Source organism: Ostrea edulis, chromosome 8, assembly GCF_947568905.1.
Source record: "Ostrea edulis chromosome 8, xbOstEdul1.1, whole genome shotgun sequence".
Lineage (NCBI taxonomy): Eukaryota > Metazoa > Mollusca > Bivalvia > Ostreida > Ostreidae > Ostrea > Ostrea edulis.
In genome coordinates, this window is record NC_079171.1 from 41,673,373 (window position 1) to 41,680,089 (window position 6,717).

Sequence of the window (6,717 nt, forward strand, 5' to 3'; positions counted from 1 at the left end):
CCTTTCATATGTTTGGTTGGGTCCTCTGCGGAGCGGTAGTCCTGAGGTGTGGATTGCAGGTGGACACGGCGCTAGGCGCGGATCCACCGGGAGGGTAATACACTTCCTCGTCGAGATGTATAGTACACCCCGTACTAGATTAACTTTCCGGCGGTCTATCTTGGCTAGGCGCAATATGGGATATAATTGCTTTCTCCTTTCCTCGATTGCAGGTGGGAAGGGCAGAGTATTGTTCGTAAGCCAAAACATTTATCTTATGAAGATGGTGTGGTGGGGGTTATAGTGTAGGTGCTTGAAATAAGTGAATTTTGTAAAGATGTTCCTGGGATATGTTGTTTTCTTACTGCTTTCCATATCGGATACTAATAATAATTCATTTCTGCCGCATGTCTTTTGCGGAGTTAAATACTTTACCTAGGGTATATATATATATATATATATATATATATATATATATATATATATATATATATATATGCATTGTTTGGAGGTTTCGCACTGCTTATCCTTTGAAGGCTGATAATCCTGCGTCCAATTTGGCCACTTTGATGTCGTTAAACGATTCCATATTATTCTCCTTATCTAATATTCTCATCTCGATTGAATGATTTCTGACCTGCATGTACATTGTTAAGCTAAGATTTCATTTGAGTCAGCAGACTGTGTATTGAAGCTAGGGAGACTTGGCAGTGGAGTTTCATTAATCTGGTATCAGCCATGGCCGCGGTACAGTAGGGTTGACCGTAAATAGCAGGGTGACTTCACATATAAAAAAAATGACAAAGAAACAAAACGGACATGGATTCCACGAACGTCTCTGGAATATATCGTATTTGTCCTTTCGCCATCCACAGGAATGTTGTAAACTTGATGAATTCAAGAAAAATCCCGGAGCCCTAGATGGTGCGTCTTACCGGCTCCATGACCTCGGACCTCTTTCCTTTCAGGGACTTCGACCAATTTTTGACATTGGGGAGGCGAACTGAATCAAAAAGGGAGGGGTAACTAACATATTTTGATTGAAAATTTCAGATTTCTACCTGAATCTTAATATTTTCCCCATTCTGTCAATATCTTAAGGATATCACCTGATAAAAATAAAGTTGTTAAACTTATAAGGCAGGCACCGGGATCATTTAACAATCTCCTGTAAGATGTTCATTACTTTTGAACTGAAACTCTTAATTTGAAGACACTAGAAATTTCATGACTTAGATTCTCAATAATTTCATCGCAATATTCAGATTTAACCTAAGTGTAAGATGTTTCATGAACACCGTGTCAGATCTGTTGCCTGAAAATAACGGGGGGAAATCAAAATAAAAAAAACAACTTTATAAATTGCGTTTCACATAATTAATGTACAAATATATGAACCAATTATTTCAATACATGTAATGCATATGAATAATTTAAATTATATTTAACATTGAAGAAATTGAATCCAGGCGAGTCAAGCAATACAATGCACACATACAAGAACACTAATGATAAAAAAAAATGTTCCAGGGAGCATTTAGACCGACATATACATTTAACGTATTTACAAAGAAACAAGTAATTAATAAGAAACAGCCATGCTTATGTCATGTTTAAACGTTTCATTTCCGTATGCAAGTAAAGTCAAGTCACCTTAAAAGAATCAGGCTTCAAAAGGATTTGAAATTAAAATTCCTAAATGTTTAAAAAGTATTGTAAGTTAATATTGTTAATTGATAGTAAACTATTGTAAGTTGATAGCATTAATTGATTATAAAATTTAAGACAGACACGCAACAATTTTATCGGGGGGGGGGGGGGGGGGGTGTAGCCGAAGGAGAGCTTGGTAGTTAATCAGAAAATTTAAAAGAATTATTTTCTTCTTCCTGATCTTTAAATTCTTAAAATGTGGCGATCATCCTTCGCTACATGGGTCCAACTGACGAATTTCATGCTTACTCTATTATCATTCAATACTGCGATCAAGAATAGTGGGGGTGTCACTCAATATAGCCTTATTTGCATATGAAAAGAACAGATCATGATGATAGAGAGAGGGGGGGGGGGTACTCATCCAATTCATTTCAGGATTTTCGAGTTCACATTCTCTTCATTCAAAACTACTTCTTATTTTACGTTATCATTCGCTTATGTAAATAACAAATTTTGATCATTGACAAAAATAAAGTGGAACACACCACCCCACGATTCTACGTGATCGGGAAAAACAGTTACATACACAACATTGTCTATACACGCACTTCAACAATTTCCCAGAGTCCATTTGAAGAAAAACTTATACCTATTCCGGATATATACACACGCAATGTGTTTACATCAGTAGAAGTAAGCAATGCTAGATTTAGACTGAATGTCGGTGCATGCAATGACATGCCCACCGACTGATGTAATTTTAATTTGTCAAAGATGAACACTATATGGAGAGAGATATTTCTAAACATATTTGATATTTAGAATATACCATTTGAAGTTACACACATATTACTTGACGTGTTATGCTTTACCCAAGACAATGGTATCACATTCATGCAACATTTGTTTCGTTTGGTATCACGCTGTATTTAGTATATTTCGTACGCATGTAAGCAGACCTATTATATAGTCTTTGGTGTATCAGGCATAACAGGTAATTTCATCCGACTTAATCGACGTTTTCAATCAAAGTGTTTATATTCATGATACAATGGGAACTGAAAATTCAAAGAAATATTTTATTTCCCATAATTCTTTTGAATAGGAGGACATCGAACATCGCCTTCGAAAATATTCCGCTGTCCTAAACATTTTTTGATAAAGGCACGCATAATACACGCATCAACACTTGGCGGTAGTTATGTCCCTTGTCCGCCATCTCCCGGTTAAAAAACGTATTTCCCTACGTTGGCCTTTGTAATTTTCCTATCTGTAGCTTTCACATCTGTTATTTTCCCATCAATTGCAGTCAACTACAATAATGCCCTAGATTGGGACACCTCATTAACTTCTATGAAAACTTGATAATTAGCTAAAATTCTAAGTCATAAAAATGTCTTGCATTTGGTAAGGTAAAGAAGGAAAACTTGGTTTTTCACCGATTGACTTTTGGCAGACCCCCAAAGGGACGTAACTCGCGGCAAAGTGTTGATACGTCTATTGTCCTCAGTTATTAAATGGAAGTAAAGGTCATAAGTTCATTTTTAAGCAATTGAAGTGAATCCAAATGACTCACACAAGTCATTTTCTGTTTAAGACAATGATTCTATGAATTTATCTCCATTCACTTCCAAATCAAAAAATTATCATAATCTTCAAATCATGTCCTCTGAATTTTTGCTCACTGGACAAAAATTCAATTTGTAATACGGGCTAGCTGCTAGTGTCATATTTTCACAAACCTGTAGTCATGTCAAAGTTAAAAAATACCATTCATATATATTTTAATCATATTAGAAAGGAATAAGAGATGATTTGGTTTGAGACAAATATGTCATCAAGATGAGCTTTACTATTTCTTCAACACTAATTCTGCATGTCTAAGCAGTCATTGGTCATAGTAGTGAATTCCCCCTTCAGTTTTAATTTGGGATTATTACAAAATGCCACGTTTATATAATGTCTAATTAAAAAAAACAGCGCTAAACAAATATACAGTATCATTTTAAACGCCTTTCAGAGCATCAATGTCATATTACATTACATGTGCAATCTTTTTGGGCATATGTTTATTATTTTTATCTTCAGTATAGTTAATAAACTTTAAAACATTGAAACTTGCTATGCATCTTTATACAAATTATTACAATAGAATGTGGTGATAACCAATACGGATCAGGCTGTAATCAAACATGTGGTACATGTCTGGAGGGCAAGCAGTGTCACAGGGAAATTTCTTGTTTTAGGTCTTTGACAAACATAATCTATGTATCGGATAATGATATTTTCTCATTTACAAAATGGACAATGTGTCCTTATAAAACATTAAAAAATGGTAGATTTTAACAAAGGAATATGATACATATATCCATAATATATTGAAAAATTGTTTTGTACATTTATGAAAGAGGAATGAAATATAAATTCGACATGACCATCGTCAAAAACACTAGATTACAATAATCAACAACGTCAATATTTAGACATTGTATGCTTTTGCTTACAAGCTAAGTTTGTCTGAAATGTTGAAAATGAAAACAAATATTCAAAAGACTTGATACCAATTATCTTGTACTTTTTCTTTCATTTTCTCTAGATAAGATTGAAGTTTCACTCTCACACGTTCCACTATAATGGATGCGCATTGACTTTAACGGACGAAAACTTGACAAACATAACTGGCAATTTGTATCCCGGTCATTTTAAAGATGCATGCGTTGTGTAGCCTGTTTTGGGGGAATGTGTAAAGTAAGCAGGAAAGGCGAAGATAACGAACAATGATCAATTTCCTAACTCCTATAAGCAATGTAAAATAGAGAAAAGGGCACATACGGATCCTTGGACACACCAGAGGTGGGACAAGTTGACCAGGACGAGTGAGTATCCCCTGTCGACCGGTCACACCCGCCGTGATCCCTATATCTATACATTTTCCATATTCAGCTACCTGTTCTTACCATAAAAATCCTTTGTCAGCTTAGTCACTATTACGATTTAGACTAACCAACATTTTTTTTGTTAACGTCTGCAACAATTCTGACACAGTAAAATATTAACCTAGTGGGATAAAAAAAACTGCACCATCATTTATTTTCAAGTATTCAAAATTCCATAACATTCTTAATGTTTTACGTGTGCAGAAAATGATACCGCCACTGTCAATACAGATGTAACAGGAAATTCGGGTTAAGCTTAAATTGCAAACAAAGTTTTTCAATGTATCCTTAATCTTCAAATTTACAAGATTTGGTAACATCGTGAATTATTCTGCTATAAGTTAAAAAAATTAAATCATTGAATAGACTGCAAAATATTATAAACGCGATAACGTGACATTGAAATTACGATCAAAACAGAACATTATCTTGTTGATCAAAGGTTTTTACCATTATTTTAAATTTAGCTAAATCAGAAAGAGTAACCTTAAAATATCACCTTAAATATGCACGTTTCTGCTGTTTTGTTGTTTCATAACTCCCAATAATTGATACAAAAATGCATTTTATCTACACATATTCAAAGCCTCCGCTTCATAAATCGTCACTTATGGGACGAGACATTATTTGTCGAAATGCGCATCTGGTGCATCAAAATTGGTACCGTATAAGTTTTACATTATGACCCCTGGGTCGAGGCCTCTGCTGGTGGACTGTTAGTCCCCGAGGGTCTCTACAGCCCAGTAGCTAAGTACTTCGTTACTAGCTTGAAAATACGGATGTATATTTAATTGCTGTTATAAAATTTAGAAATTCATTTCAAAATTAAGGATTATCTCCCTCATGCATAGCTCTTATCCTTGGACGAATTTGGCTCCACTTGTTTGGCACGTTGTTTTTGGCTATATTTAGATCTAAAACTTCATAGTTATTTCGGATTTCAAACATTTCGGTTGAGCATCACTGAAGAGACATCATTTGTCGAAATGCGCATCTGGTGCATCAAAATTGGTACCGTATAAGTTTTACATTATGAGTTATCCGTGATACGTCATAAGCCAATGCGTATCGATATGCTGCAGTAGCTATGTACATGTGTGTAAATAAATTAAATTGAAAGTCATAGATTATACAGAATGGATGATAATTGTTCAAGCATTTACGATTTTGTTTAGTATTTAAGATTAGCCAATCTAATCAAAATGAGATCTTCTCAAACTGTTACACTGGAGAAGGTAGAGAAGATCCGAATTTAACTAGAGTGGGATATTACCCTACAACGTTTCGAAGGAAACAGCCGATTCACCGATACCGATTTAATTTTAAAATACTTTTTACTACGCTGACACGCAGCATCTTTTTCCAAAGCACGAGGAGGTGGGTTACCGGATTTTGAAATTCTTGATAACTAAATACACAAGGACAACTTATAGCTTATAATCGCCCCCACTCTCTTCTATAAAAATAGGGGGGGGGGGCAGTCACCCATTATGTAGTTGCATTTTTGATATATTACCACGCAGCAGCATTGTATTTCAAAATTCTTGATAACTATTAACAAGGTTTTTTTCTTCTTTTTTTTTCTTTAAAAAATGGTGGGGGAGAGGCTAGTCATTCCATATACATGGTCTCAATATTCAAAACTCCAAGCATGGGAGTAGATAGAAGCAGTAAACCAATATATACAATTGTAATGGTATGTGAGATCTAAGGTGCATATACCGGGTATATAAAAAGTGAACGTTGCACAGAAATCTCTGTGATTGACCAGGCCCGGGGCGATTTTGATTACCTTAATACAGTACCTGGTATAAGAGTTCTTAAAGTCAGTCTCTGTGTTTATGTCCAATGCAAGGTGAAGATAACGAACAGTGATCAATCATATAACTCCTACAAGCAATACAAAATAGATAGTTGGGCAAACACGGACCCCTGGACATGCCATAGGTGGGATCAGGTGCCTAGGAGGAGTAAGCATCCCCTGTTGACCGGTCACACCCGTCATGAGCCCCATATCTGAACGACAATGAGCTTATCAATGAGTAATCTGTCGTTGTAAGAAAATATCAATTAGCATTCACCGATAAATCACAGTTTGTCAAATTAACATGTAACACATCACTTGTAAGGGAAAATGTCGATACATTAA